The sequence below is a fragment of the Mercenaria mercenaria genome, chromosome 18 (genome assembly GCF_021730395.1).
Source record: "Mercenaria mercenaria strain notata chromosome 18, MADL_Memer_1, whole genome shotgun sequence".
In the NCBI taxonomy this organism is placed as follows: domain Eukaryota; kingdom Metazoa; phylum Mollusca; class Bivalvia; order Venerida; family Veneridae; genus Mercenaria; species Mercenaria mercenaria.
This window is the reverse complement of record NC_069378.1, coordinates 641,175-657,384: the sequence shown is the minus strand read 5'-3', so window position 1 is coordinate 657,384 and position 16,210 is coordinate 641,175. Positions and strand designations below refer to the sequence as shown.

Genomic DNA, 16,210 nt, shown 5'->3' with positions numbered 1-16,210 from the left:
TGTGGGAGACATGCGCTTTTCTCAAAAGCATCTCTAGTTATCTACCCTTTTTACTTAGAATTTCAGGTTAAAGTTTTGGTGCACTTTCACTCTTCCTCTGTTCTTACTATATTGATTTGATCAGTTAAAACAGTTGTTCCACATCATCACTCGCATCATATCAAGGCCTCGGATAAAAAGCTGACATGTTGTAATTATAACATATATGTGTCTGTAAAGAAAGGTACATCTACGCTTCAGTAAATAACACCTGTACAAAATTGATAATTTCGAAGTAAAATTCTTTGAATTTGAGATGCTAAGTTTCAGCTATATAATAATAAATATGATTTGACTTTTGTAAACTTTTTGCTAGCTCACCAGAGCAAAAAGTGCTCAAGGTGAGCTATTGTGACCGGTCAATGTTCGGTGTGCGTCGCCCACCATCAGTTGCCCATCGTCCGTCAACATTTGGCTTGTGAACACTCGAGAGGCCACAGCTGTGACCCAATCTTTATGAAACTTGGTCAGAATGTTAGTCTTGATGATCTCTAGGTCAGGTTTGAAACTGGGTCATGTGGGTTCAAAAACTAGGTCACCTGGTCAAATCAAAGGAAAAGCTTGTGAACACTCTAGAGAACACAGTTTTGACCCAATCTTTATGAAACTTGGTCAGAATGTTTGTCTTGATGATCTCTAGGTCAAGTTCGAAACTGGGTCATGTGGGTTCAAAAACTAGGTCATTAGGCCAGATCAAAGGAAAAGCTTGTGAACACTCTAGAGGCTGCAGTTATGACCCAATCTTTTTGAAACTTGGTCAGAATGTAAGTCTTGATAATCTCTAGATCAAGTTAGAAACTGGGTCATGTGGGGTCAAAAACTAAGTCACTAGGCCAGATCGCATGAAAAGCTTGTGAACACTGTAGAGGCTACAGTTATGACCCAGTCTTTATGAAACTTGGTCAGAATGTTTATCTTGATGATGTCTAAGCAGAGTTTGAAACTTGGTCATGTTGGGTCAAAAACTAGGTCAGTAGGCCAGATCAAAGGAAAAGCTTGTGAACATTCTAGAGGCCACAGTTATGACCCAATCTTTTTGAAACTTGGTCAGAATGTTTGTCTTGGAGATTTCTAGGTCAAGTTTGAAACTGGGTCATGTGGGGTCAAAAACTCTTGTCACTTGGCCAGATCACATGAAAAGCTTGTGAACACTCTAGAGGCTACAGTTATGACCCAATCTTTATGAAACTTGGTCAGAATGTTTGCCTTGAGATCTCTAGGTCAGGTTTGAATCTGAGTCATATGGGATCAAAAACTAGGTCACATGGTCAGATCAATTAAAAGCTTGTGAACACTCTAGAGGCATTAGTTGTGACTCAATCTTTATGAAACTGAATCAGAATATTCGTCTTGATGATTTCTAGGTCAGGTTTGAAACTTGGTCATGTGGGATCAATAACTAGGTCACTAGGCCAGATCAAAGGAAAACCTTGTTAACACTCTAGAGACCACAATTTAAGTTTGAAACTTCTGCAAATTAGTCAGAACGTTTGTCTTGATGTTCTATAGTTCAAGTTTGAATCTGGCTGTATTGTTGGAAAAAAAACTAGGTCACCTGGTCATATCAAAGGAAAAGCTTGTGATCACTCTAGAGGCCACAGTTGTGACCCAATATTTATGAAACTTGGTCAGAGTGTTTGCCTTGATGATCTTCAAGTCAAATTCGAAACTGGGTCATGTGGGGTCAAAAACTAGATCAGTAGGCCAGATCAACTCTGGTGAGTGATATAGGGCCATCAGGCCCTCTTGTTTAAAATATGTGCACCTGCAATATGCAGTTCTAAAAATGCAAATGTTTTTATGGCTGGTAATTTTCTTAATTTATCTTTTCTTTCTTGGAGTCTTTATATATTTCAGCTACTAATTCAGAACTTTGCTATTTTCAATATACATCTGCAGCTGGCAATTAGTTCTCCCTTCATTTGAGTAATTTACATATTTACAAGACATTAATACCAATCAAAATGAAGAAGCTGCATGTATTTTCTGCTGATTAAAAGATAAGCTTTTTTTTTTTTTTTTTTGCTGTCTGAACACATGTACAATGTAATGCTGTCCAAATCAGTTTTAGATAAACAAATCAACAGATTTCAAATATTGGTGTTGTTTTCTTTCAATAACTACGATAATATATAACTTCATTTCACGTTTTCACAGTGAATATTTAATACTGAAACTTCACTTGTGGAACTACAAAATAGGTAAAATTTGTTTAAAATCAGTGAAAAGACACGAAATTCAAAGAAACATGTTTTTCAAGATGAAAATATCGTGTACTCATGAGCCATTGGTCCCATAATGATAGATGGCTCAGTATGCGATTTCGCATTCTCCAGTTATTATGAAATGGCATGTTGAACTACATAAATTTTATGCCGGAAGAATGTTAAATTACCTAAACATGTAAATGTAATCACACAGAAAATAGCTGAGCATCATTACAGGTCCACTACCTTAACCATTGAGTTGAAATAGTAGAAATATTAACAATGGTAAAAACATAGATTAGTGTGAGCAGCATAAAGTACGCTGCACAAAGATTTCAGGAAATGTATCCCCTGTAGGTTATAATGTAGTAATTTGTTGTAATTGCCTCCGTTGAAAGAATCTGGCGCCGTTCCACTACAAATCAACCCACTTACTGTTCATAATTTTACTGCTTATTAATTGTAGTTTGTGATGATATATATCGGTTTCAATAGGTTGAAATTCTAGAAAGTATAGTCTTGTGCGCGACACAACATCTCATGATGGGGAACATTTGTGCCAAGTTATTTCAGAATCCATTAATGCATAAAGAAGTTATGGTACGGACACGAAAAATAGACCCTGTTTTACCTTTAAGTGCCACATTAAAGAGAAAAGGAAAACAATCAGACGGGCATTAACTGCATATTGCTGATGTTTGTGTGTAAAGTTTGAGAGAGATAGGTGTAATAGTATTCAAATAATTGCACGACCAGATTTATGAGGACACACATACAAACAGACTAAACAGACAGACCGCATGGTGACTCCTATATACCACCCTCCTTCAAACTTCGTTTGCAGGTAATAATTATGAAGAAATATTACATAGAAAAAGTACTCAAGCAAACATGCATACAGTCAGGAATCCACAACGAATCTTCTTTCGTTGGCAGTTATAAACAAATTGAGATTTTAGCAATGATTTCATTTGATTTTACCAAACTAGTATTGTTTCTTTGTCCAGGAAATAGTGGGATTTACATGTAGATCATTCTTCAAGGGCAAGAAAACATATACTTTTGACGCCGACAATGTACAATTTCTGGACAAAATCAGTGATCAATCTAGTTTTTTGCTATAATTTTACCTGTAATCAGACTAACATATTGTAAACAGAGACAAATCATGTCCAGCTTCCGATAAAATTTAAATATACATACCATCAAACATATCAGTCACTTTAACACCTGTCACGTAGTGACAGGGTGAGCTTTTGTGATCGCCCTTCGTCCGTCCACAATTTCTTGTGAACAAGATAGAGACCACATTTTGCAAGCAATTTTGATCAAACTTGTATTGGCATGATATCTCAGTTCCTTTCGAAACCCATCTTGGGTTCTAGAGTTATTGCCCCTTAAAGGGCCAGAATTTCCTATTATTGTGCATCAACAATTTCTTGTCTGCACGATAGTGGTTTCATTTATGATTTTATTCTAACCAAACTTGCACACAACTTGTATCACCATAAGATCTTGGTTCCTTTCTTGAACTGGCCAGATCCCATTATGGGTTCTAGAGTTATGGCCCCTGAAGAACCAAAATGAGCTATTTTGACCTTGTCTGCACAATAGCAGTTTTATTTATGATATGATTTTTACCAAACTTGCACACAACTTGTATCACCATAAGATCTTAGTTCCTTTCTTGAACTGGCCAGACTCCGGTACGGGTTCCAGAGTTATGGCCCCTGAAAGGGTCAGAATTAGCTATTTTGACCTTGTCTGCACAATAGCAGCTTCATTTATGATTTGAATTTAACCAAACTTGCACAAAACTTGTGTCACCATAAGATCTTGATTCGTTTATTGAACCAACCAGATCCCATAATGGGTTCCAAAGTTATGGCCCCTGAAAGGGCCAAAATTAGCTTTTTTGACCTTGTCTGCACAATAGCAGCTTCATTTATGATTTGATTTTATCCAAACTTGCACACAACTTGTATCACCACAAGATCTTGGTTTCTTTCTTAATTGGCCAGATTCCATTATAGGTTCCAGAGTTATGGCCCCTGATAGGACCAGAATTAGCTATTTTGACCTTGTCTGCACAATAGCAGCTTCATTTATGATTTGAATTTAATCAAACTTGCACAAAACTTATGTCACCATAAAGTCTTGGTTCCTTTCTTGAACCAGATTCCATTATGGGTTCCAGAGTTATGGCCCCTGAAAGGGCCAAAATTAGCTATTTTGACCTTGTCTGCACAATAGCAGCTTCATTTATGATTTGATTTTAACCAAACTTGCACACAACTTATATCACCATAAGATCTCGATTCCTTTTTATTCGCCCGAAGGGACATATTATGCTATCGCCTCGGTGTCTGTATGTCTGTTGGTTAGCAATTTCCCTTCCGCTGGGTAACTCTTGAACCCCTTGAAGGATTTCAAAGAAACCTGACAGAAATGTTCACCTCATTGAAACAATGTGCAGAGCGCATGTTTCGGATGGCTCACTTCAAGGTCAAGGTCACACTTAGGGATCAAAGGTCATATGACTTTGTTTTGTGTGTATATTGCTCTGCATTTGTGTCGATTGCAGTGCTCTTGTTAGCTCACCTGTCACATAGTGACAAGGTGAGCTTTTGTGATCACCCTTCGTCCGTCGTCAGTCCGTCCGTCCGTCCGTCAATAATTTCTTGTCTGCACGATAGTGGTTTCATTTATGATTTTATTTTAACCAAACTTGCACACAACTTGTATCACTATAAGATCTCGATTCCTTTCTTGAACTGGCCAGATCCCATTATGGGTTCCAGAGTTATGGCCCCTGAAAGGGCCAAAATTAGCTATTTTGTCCTTGTCTCTGCACAATAGCAGCTTTATTTATAACTTGATTTTTACCAAACTGGCACACAACTTGTATCACCATAAGATCTTGGTTCCTTTCTTGAACTGGCCAGATTCCATTATGGGTTCCAGAGTTATGGCCCCTGAAAGGGCCAGAATTAGCTATTTTAACCTTGTCTGCACACTAGCAGCTTCATTTATGATTTGATTTTAACCAAACTTGCACACAACTTGTATCACTATAAGATCTTGGTTCTTTTCTTGAACTGGCGAAATTCCATTATGCGTTCCAGAGTTATGGCCCCTGAAAGGGCCAGAATTAGCTATTTTGACCTTGTCTGCACAATAGCAGCTTCATTTATGATTTGAATTTAATCAAACTTGCACAAAACTTGTATCACCATAAGATCTTAGTTCCTTTTTTAAACCAGCCAGATCCCTTAATGGGTTCCAGAGTTATTGCCCCTGAAAGGGCCAAAATTAGCTATTTTGACCTTGTCTGCACAATAGCAGCTTCATTTATGATTTGATTTTAACCAAACTTGCACACAACTTGTATTACCATAAGATCTTGGTTCCTCTCTTGAACTGGCCAGATTCCATCATGGGTTCCAGAGTTATGGCCCCTTAAAGGTCCAAAATTGGCTATTTTGGCTTTTGCAGCCATATAGATACTTCATTTATGGTTTTATTTGATACAAACTTCCAAAATATCTTCGACAACAATAAATCTTGGATTCCATGACAAATCAGATCCAATCGTAGGTTCCAGAGTTATTTTATATCTGATTACCTCCCCTGATTGTAATCAAAATGGATTTATATCAGTAAGTACTTATAGGACTTAATTGAAATTTTACTATTGTCATTAGTTGGACTGAGCCAATCAGGGTAGATAACTATGGACTGAATTTATGTCAAATTACCTCCCTTTATGTCAAATTAAAATGGGTATATCTCCGTAACTAATGAAGATACTGATCTGAAATTTCATTTATGTCAACAGATTTATTTGGCAGATCCTTCTTTTGTTCACTTACAATAATTTTTAGCTCACCAGAGCACAAAGTGCTCGGGGTGAGCTATTGTGATCGCTCACCGTCCGGCGTCCGTCCGTCCGTCCACACTTTCCTTTAAACAATATCTCCTCATAAACCACTAAGCAAGTTTCATCCAAACTTCACAGGAATGTTCCTTGGGTGAAGCTCTACAACATTGTTCAAAGAATTGAATTCCATGCAGAACTCTGGTTGCCATGGCAACCGAAAGGAAAAACTTTTAAAATCTTCTTCTCAAAAACCAGAAGCTCTAGAGCTTAGATATTTGGTGTGAAGCATTGCCTAGTGGACCTCTACCAAGTTTGTTCAAATCATGACCCCGGGGTCAAAATTGACCCCACCCCAGGGGTCACTTGATTTTACATAGGAAAATCTTAAAAAATCTTCTTCTCAAAAACCAGAAGCCCTAGAGCTTAGATATTTCAAATGTAGCAATGCCTAATGGACCTCTACTAAAGTTGTTCAAATCATGACCCTGGGGTCAAAATTGACCCCGCCCCAGGGGTCACTTGATTTTACATAGGAAAATCTTCAAAAAATTTCTAAAAATAATCCAGAAGGCCTAGAGCTTAGATATTTCACATGTAGCATTGCCTAGTGGACCTCTACAAAATTTATTCAAATCATGACTCCGGGGTAAAAATTGACCCCGCCCCAGGGATCACTTGATTTTACATAGGAAAATCTTCAAATTTTTTCTAAAAAATAAACCAGAAGGCCTACAGCTTAGATATTTCACATGTAGCATTGCCTAATGGACCTCTACAAAATTTATTCAAATCATGACCCCCGGGGTCAAAATTGACCCCGGCCCAGGGATCACTTGATTTTACATAGGAAAATCTTCAAAAAATTTCTAAAAATAAACCAGAAGGCCTACAGCTTAGATATTTCACGTGTAGCATGCCTAGTGGACCTCTACAAAATCTGTTCAAATCATGACCCCCCAGGGTCAAAATTGACCCTGTCCCAGGGGTCACTTGATTTTACATAGGAAAATCTTCAAAAATTTTCTAAAAATAAACCAAAAGGCCTATATCTTAGATATTTGACGGGTAGCATTGCCTAGTAGACTTCTACAAAATATATTTCAAATCATGACCCCTGGGGTCAAATTGACCCCGACCCATGGGGCCACTTGATTTTACATAGGAAAATCTCCAAAAATTTTCTAAAAATAAACCAGAAGGCCTAGATCTTAGATATTTGACGTGTAGCATTGCCTAGTAGACTTCTACAAAAAAATTTCAAATCTGGACCCCCCAGGGTCAAATTTACCCAGCCCCAGGGGTTACATGATTGTATATAGGGAAATCTTTTATAAATTTGCTAAAAATAAACCAGAAGGCCTAGATCTTAGATATTTGATATGTTACATTGCCTAGTAGACTTCTACAAACTTTGTTACATTCATGACCCCCGGGGTAAACTTGGCCCCGCCCCAGGGGTTACTTGATTGTACATCAGAAAATCTTCCAAAAAAATTCTAAAAATCATCAGTTTGACATTTGAAACATGTAGCTCATATTACTCTGGTGAGCGATCCAGGGTCATCATGACCCTCTTGTTTTTTTTTTTTATTACTTCCCTTTTACGTTACTATAAATAGCTTATTTTTAGTAACTTTTTTATTATTGGCCGTAGGGAAAAACCGAGACCACTTTGGTACAACATGGATGGTACCTCCAATTGTTAGGTGTATTTTGACATATCTGTACCTTGTAAGAATTTTTTTTCTTTTTCGTTAAATTTCTTCTCTTTGTTGTTCCTGTCCTTTGTAGACTTAGATATTTTTTCTGAGGACCTTCTTGTCCTCAAGTGCAATAATAACAGGTGAGCGATATAGGGCCATCATGGCCCTCTTGTTTTTATTTGGCAGATCCTTCTTTTGTTCACTTACAAAAAATTTTTATGCCCCCAAAGGGAGGCATATAGTTTTTGAACCATCTGTCCGTCTGTCGGTCTGTCCGCAATTTTCGTGTCCGGTCCATATCTTTGTCATCGATGGATGGATTTTCAAATAACTTGGCATGAATGTGTACCACACTAATACAATGTGGCGCGCCCCAGACCCAGGTCCGTAGCTCAAAGGTCAAGATCACACTTAGACGTTAAAGGTCATTTTTCATGATGTGCATTCGTGTCCGGTCCATATCTTTGTCATCAATGGATGGATTTTCAAATAACTTGGCATGAATGTGTACCACAGTAAGACGACGTGTCGCGCGCAAGAGCCAGGTCCGTAGCTCAAAGGTCAAGGTCACACTTAAACGTTAAAGGTCATTTTTCATGATAGTGCATTCGTGTCCAGTCCATATCTTTGTCATCCATGGATGGATTTTTAAATAATTTGGCATGAATGTGTACCACAGTAAGATGACGTGTCGCGCGCAAGACCCAGGTCCGTAGCTCAAAGGTCAAGGTCACATTTAGACGTTAAAGGTCATATTTCATGATAGTGCATTGATGGGTGTGTCCGGTCCATATCTTTGTCATTCATGCATGGATTTTAAAATTATTGGGCATGAATGTGTACCACAGTAAGACGACGTGTCGCGCGCAAGACCCAGGTCCGTAGGTCAAAGGTCCTAAACTCTAACATCGGCCATAACTATTCATTCAAAGTGCCATCGGAGGCATATGTCATCCTATGGAGACAGCTCTTGTTTTAATTACTTCCCTTTTATGTTACTATAAATAGCTTATTTAAGAAGCTTTTTTATTATTGGCCGTAGGGAAAAACCGAGACCACTTTTCTGTGGTACAACATGGATGGTACCTCCAATTTTTAGGTGTATTTTGACATATCTGTACCTTGTAAGATTTTTTTAAAATTTTGGTTAAATTCTTCCCTTTGTTGTTCCTGTCCTTTGGGCTTCATCAGTCAAAATTTTACTCCTAACATCCTCTGATGTAATCCTTCAGGCATGAAGCTACTGGCCTGATTTGAAAATAATTTTATTTGAAGTAACTTTAAGAAAATTTCAACTATATTTTCGCATAATTCTTTTGATTGATCTTGATTATGATTTTTTGACCTTCTTGTCCTTAAGTGCAATGATAACAGGTGAGCGATGTAGGGCCATTTTGGCCTTCTTGTTTAACTTTTAGCTGTAAGTTTATTAGTCCCCTACTGGTTGAAAACCAGTTTCTGGGACTATAGGAATGCACTTTTCCGTCATTCCGTCCGTCCGTCTGTCTGTCCGTCCGTCCGCAATTTCGTGTCCGGTCCATAACTCTGCCATCCATGAAGGGATTTTAATATTACTTGGCACAAATGTTCCCCATGATGAGACGATGTGTCATGCGCAAAACCCGGACCTCTAGCTCAAAGGTCAAGGTCACAATTGGAGGTCAAAGGTCAACAGGGCTTTTTTCCTGTCCGGTCCACAACTCTCCCATCCTTGAAGGGATTTTAGTATTACTTGGCACAAATGTTCCCCATGATGAGATGATGTGTCATGCGCAAATCCTGGACCCCTAGCTCAGAGGTCAAGGTCACAATTGGAGGTCAAAGGTCAACAGGGCTTTTTTCCTGTCCGGTCCATAACTCTCCCATCCATGAAGAGATTTTAATATTACTTGGCACAAATGTTCCCCATGAGGAGACGACGTGTCATGCGCAAAACCTGGACCCCTAGCTTAAAGGTCAAGGTCACAATTGGAGGTCAAAGGTCAACAAGGCTTTTTTCCTGTCCGGTCCATAACTGTCCCATCTATGAAGGGATTTTAATATTACTTGGCACAAATGTACCTCATAATAAGACGATGTGTCATGCACAACTTTCAGACCCCTAGCTCAAAGGTCAAGGTCACACTTGGCAGTCAAATGTTAACATAGCATGAACAGGGTCTGTTTCGTGTCCGGTCCATAACTCTGACATTCATTAAGGAATTTTAATATCACTTAGCACAAGTGTTCCCCATGATGAGACGACGTGTCATGCGCAAATCCCAGACCCTAGCTCAAAGGTCAAGGTCACAATTGGGGGTCAAAGGTCAACAGAGTTTTTTTCCTGTCCCGTCCATAACTCTGCCATCCATGAAGGGATTTTAATATTACTTGGCACAAATGTTCCCCATGATGAGACAACATGTCATGCGCAAAGCCCAGACCCTTAGCTCAAAGGTCAAGGTCACAATTGGAGGTCAAAGGTCAATAAGGTTTTTGCCCTGTCCGATCCAGAACTCTGTCATCCATCAAGGGATTACAATATTACTTGGCATAAATGTTTCCCATGATGAGACGACGTGTCATGCGCAACACCCAATACCTAGCTTAAATGTCAAGGTCACACTTTGAGATCAAAGGTCAAGAGGATTTTTTTCCTGTCCGGTCTATAACTTTGTCATGCAAAGCAGGATTTAGATATCAGTTGGCACAAATATTCCCCTGGATGAGACAACATGTCATGCGCAAGAACCAGGTCCCTAGGTCTAAGGTCAAGGTCATATTTAGAGGTCAAAGGTCAAATTCAAGAATGACTTTGTACGGGACATTTCTTCTTCATGCATGGAGGGATTTTGATGTAACTTGGACCAAATGTTCACCACCATGAGGCACCCTTGTTTTTAGAATTACGTCCCTTTGTTTTTACTATAAATAGATTTTATTGTAACTTTTTTATTACTGGCGGTAGAGAAAAATCGAGACCACTTTTCTGTGGTACAGCATGCATGTTACATCCAATTTTTAGGTGTATTTTGACCTATCTCTACCTGGTAAAGAGTTTCTTGTGGACTTGTATTATATAGATTTTTTTTTTTTTTTTTTTTTTTTTTTAAAAAGATTAATTTCCCTTTGTTGTTACTATAAATAACTTACATGATAACATTTTTATAATCAGCCAAAAAAATTCAATATGAAAACAACTGTAGGTTTTTATATATATAAATTTTAATCCAAGTGTTTTGTTATAACATATTGTATATATAGTACAATATTGTTTATACATCATTGACAGATATCAGTTCATTATGTTATACTGCAGTAGAGAAAATTAGGTGCCTTCCAGTAGGGGACTTTGTATTGCATGGCAATACTTCATTCACTTGTTGTTTTGAACGTTTGCAACAGGAATAGGTGGAATACAGTAGTTTATAGGGTGTGGTCACGGAATACAAGATTTTGCTTTAAAATAAGGTTAGGAATATTGCTAGTTCAGGTTTTGATACATTGTATACTAATTTCATTCTGCCTGTGTGTTTTCAGGCAGGTTAAACTCAATTATTGTGTAAATTTAAAAACTACAGGAGCTCTGGCAGCTTGTTCCTGTATCAGGCCTAAGACCACAGTTATTTTTACTATATGTTCTATATAGGCACTGGACACTATTGCAATTTTGCATGCATTCCAACCCCCCTAAAAATACCTGAACCATCAAACAGAGGAACTATTTTCCACGTAACCACTTCCATATTGTGGTCAACCAAGGGCAAATAACTGGTCTTGTGCCTATTTAGACCTATTTTTCTCTTCAAACTAAAAAATATTTTACCAGTACAATCTCAGATGTATAGCAAATTAAATCTGAAAGTTACACCTCTGTTAAACTATGCACTAAAATTTGACAGCTTCCAATGTTACACATGGTATCGGTCAAATCTGAGCAAAAAAAAAATTCGCGTACTTTTCAGATGAAAAAAAATGCAAAATTCTATAACTTTTTTGTTTGATGAAATTTTCACCCAAAATAAAAAAACAACATGCTTCCATATTATATATCTATCCAAATTAAGAGCCACTTCAAGTTTGATTACAATGTCACTGTTCTAATTTTAGGAAAATTATTCATATTACAAAAAGCACGTCGAAACGCATAGTCTATTCACACGAAAAATTAAAATGTGAACTAAGAAAAATCCTGTAGCTGTCAAATTTGCCCTTTTTAAGCAATTCAGTATGTGGCAAATATGAGAATGAATAGCTTTTGTACATATATGTGTCATATTTTTTTTCAGTGATCATTCATTTATGACTACCCTAGGTAAAATGAGCCAAACAGCTCTGAAAAGTCCAGTATGTGAGCTTACTAAAAAGCTTATGAGTCTTTCTGGAATGAATATTGCACTCAAATCTTACAGTTTACAGGCATTCAGTGCACTCTGTAACTGAAACATGCACACCATGACCATTTACACTGCACAAAATCTTACATTGTGTATCACAGCTGAACTTTCTGGCAAAAACAGCCCCTTAGTATAATCTCTATAAAGAATGATTTTGATATACATCACTGGCTGCTGAAGTTTCCAAACTGGCTAAATTTCTGCAAAAACCTTAATATCAACCTGATAGACTACAACTGGTGCTCCTAATATTTCCGGTGACTAATATCAGTGGAAGTGACCCTTCTTGTGATCGAAACAGGATCTTCTGTGCAGCTGAACAACATCTGAAATATGAGTCAACCTAGTCATAATTTCTTAGATTGAATACTTATTCAGTTTACATGATTGTATGTATGTGCAAACTATATTTCAAAACAATCTGACTGCAAAGAAAGTGTGAAATGCTAAAAAGTGCCCCTCAAAGCAACTTTTCTATGAATATTTATATCACAATCTTCTTTCCCCATACTGAAACTGTCATAATGTAATATAAAACCTCAAATTCAAGTCTTATATAATTGTGTAAAATGTGTCATAACAAACAGTCTGTATAACCAAACTATCAATCACAAAGCAGTCTGTCCAGTTTCCTTGCTTTACTGATTGCTAGATCTGAAGCAATGTTACTGTTTTCAGGTAAAATTAGCTACCATCTGAACTGAGTATTCACACTGGGAATACAGCTTACTGCATCAACTACTATGAACAAATTCCTGTCCAATTTCATGGTAACTGATTATAAATGAAATCTCGCTACCACACATGCTTTAGAAAGTAGTCATTATGGCAAAACTGGCTGAAATAATGTTATTCCACAACAATTCTATTTTCTAGCTTTTTTTCACTTGCCGGTGCAATTTAACAAAGTCTATTAAATTTTACAAAATCACAGAAAGTACCTGATCATGATTAAAAGCATCTAAAAAGGAATAATTTACCCATTCACAACTCCGAACAAATTGTCGTCAGTCAAATCTGAGAAGCTGTAGACATATATGTATAAAGGCAGTCAATCCCCATCTATGCGACAAACTTCACATTGTCCGAGGGCTCTCATTTCAGGTTTTTAGGTACTAAAAGTGTAAGAAGTCCAACAGAATAAGTAAATATACAATTCAGGACCTCAGATATGATGATTTATGCTCAATTAAGCATTAAGGAAACCAATATGCAAGTCTAGTGTGTGAAAATATGCCTGTTTTCCTTCAAAATCAATTAAAATATGCCAATTTCAGGCATAATCTGTCCAATTTTCAAATCCTTGAACTGATTTTTCTTGCACAGATTATGATTACACATATTTCTCTATTCAGACTGTGTGTACTGTGTAAATTCAAGTAACCAAAAGAGCAATTTAATGTAAACAAGAATAGAAAAAAAAATCCGACTTTAGGTCAGATTTCCTCGGCCGCAGCTCAGGTTTCTAGAAAATATCACATTGCAGCATTTGTAATACCCCATTCTGTTTTTCGCTTACCGCTTTCAAGCAAAGAACTTATAAAAATGCATTTCATGCATGAAAACCTGCAAAATTAGAAAAAATCTAGAAATATGTAAACTGAAAGTAGGATTTTTCACATTTTTCAAGTGCATGTTTACTTGTTACCCAAAATGAAGCAATTTCAGCAAATGTAATGATTAATCTAAATATTTACCAGATATCTATGCCTACCAGCCATTCACTGTCAAAATTTCAGCCATGTAGATTGAAAAATAACAAAAATATTGACAATTTACTTTGAATTCGGACATTTTCCATTATTCATTATTTTAACATGTCCAAAAGATTGCGGAATAATACTAATTTCACTTGGGTAATTATTACATTTTACTCAGACTTTATCATAGACTCCCTGTGTAAAATATCAAACTTTAAACTAAAACAAAGGTATTAAATCAATATAATATTTCAATGAAATTTCAAAGTTTTGTTGTTTGTAGCATCATCTGGGACATGTGCAGTGAAAAATCCTAATTTGATTTCTAAAATAGTGTGATATGTACTTCTAAAGTCACTATATGTTCATAGTAAATATACTTTGTTATACCCAAGTGGAAACTGGCAGGTACTCAAAAATGCAGCTCTCTGATTGGTCAGTTAGAACCCCTAACGTATGGTGATGTCATGATAAAGTTATGAATATCAGGCCTAAGACCACAGTTATTTTTACTATATGTGCTATATAGGCACTGGACACTATTGCAATTTTGCATGCATACCAACCCCTTTAAAAATACCTGAACTCAACAGAACTATTCTAGAGAAAAAATTCCAGCCACAGTAAACCTTAACATGGGGTTGACCGGATCTTTTTTCCACCATTTTGAACCAAATCACATGCGTATAAAGAATACTCTGTAGATGGCCACAAACAGGCAAAACAGGCCCTATCAAAAAGTCATGTTATGCTGACACTTTCATTCTGTCAAATTGTACATGTACCTACTATTTTATATCTCCTCTATTAAATCATGCCATTTATTGCAGGTCTTTCACTCAAAAATTCACCAATATTCACCATCAAACAGAGGAACTATTTTCTGCGTAACCACTTCCGTATTGAGGTCAACCAAGGGCAGATAACTGTGGTCTTGTGCCTATTTCTCCACTAAGAGAAGTGTTGTATAAAGCCTTGAACAGTAAAACCAGTGTGCTACAGGAGATTGCTCATGACTGTATGAAAAAGGTAAGTTAAATCTTACCATGCTGGACACGATTGATTCTACCTTTGCGACTAGTGCAGATCATGATCAGCCTGTACATCCACGCAGTCTGGTCATGATCTGTAATGTTCGCTATTCAGTCAGTACCTTTTTGATAAGCACCCTTTTTATCCCCCACCGATGAAATCGGGAGGGGGATATTGAAATGGCGTTGTTCGTCCATCAGTCCGTCCGTCCGTCCGCAGCCATTTCTCAGTAACTAACTGGTAGAATTTCATGAAACTTGAAATGAACATGAACCAACATACTGCGATGATGCCCGTCAAGTTTGTTTTTGGATTGGTCAATTTCCCTAGAGTTATTGCCCTTGATTTAATGAAAAATGTCCATCTGCAGCCATTTCTCAGTAACTAGCAGGTAGAATTTCATCAAACATGAAACAGACATGAACCAAGATACTGCGATGATGCGGGTTTTTTTGATTGGTCAATTTCCCTTGGAGTTATTGCCCTTGATTGAATGAAAAATGCACAAAAATGTCTGTCCGCAGCCATTTCTCAGTAACAAGTTTGTAGAATTTCATGAAACTTGAAATAAATATGAACGAACATACTTTGATGATGCATTTTCTTTTTAGCTCACCTGAGCACCAAGTGCTCAAAGGTGAGCTTTTGTGATCGCCCTGTGTCCGTTGTCGTCCGTCGTCTGTCGTCAACAGTTTGACTGTTAACACTCTAGAGGTCACAATTTTGGCCCAGTCTTAATGAAACTTGGTCAGAATGTTACCCTCAATAAAATCTTGGACGAGTTTGATAATGGGTCATCTGGGGTCAGAAACTAGGTCACCAGGTCAGATCAAAGGAAAAGCTTGTTAACACTGTAGTGGCCATATTTATGACCATACCTTAATGAAACTTGGTCAGAATGTAAATCTTGATGATGTGTAGTTCAAGTTCAGATCTGGGTCAGGTGGGGTCAAAAACTAGGTCACTAGGTCAAATCAAAGGAAAAGCTTGTTAACACTGTAGTGGCCATATTTATGACCATACCTTAATGAAACTTCGGCAGGATGTTAGTCTTGATGATCTATAGGTCAAGTTCAAATCTGGGTCAGGTGGGGTCAAAAACTAGGTCACTAGGTCAAATCGAAGGAAAAGCTTGTTAACACTCCAGAGGCCACATTTATGACTATATCTTTATGAAACTTAATCAGGGTGTTCATCTTGATGATCTTTAGCTCAAGTTTGAATCTGGGTCATTTGGGGTCAAAAACTAGGTCACCAGGTCAAATCAAAGGAA

At 37.4% G+C, this 16,210-nt stretch overlaps 1 long non-coding RNA gene across 2 annotated transcripts in view; it reads left to right on the top strand.

Moving 5' to 3' along the window:
* The window catches only part of LOC123559740 (uncharacterized), a 98,702-nt gene that overhangs the window by 79,093 nt on the left and 3,399 nt on the right, over nt 1–16,210 (top strand). For both annotated transcript variants that reach the window (XR_008368488.1, XR_008368487.1), the window contains one exon: nt 14,736–14,934. This is a non-coding gene — a long non-coding RNA (uncharacterized LOC123559740). The remainder of the gene's footprint in view (nt 1–14,735; nt 14,935–16,210) is intronic.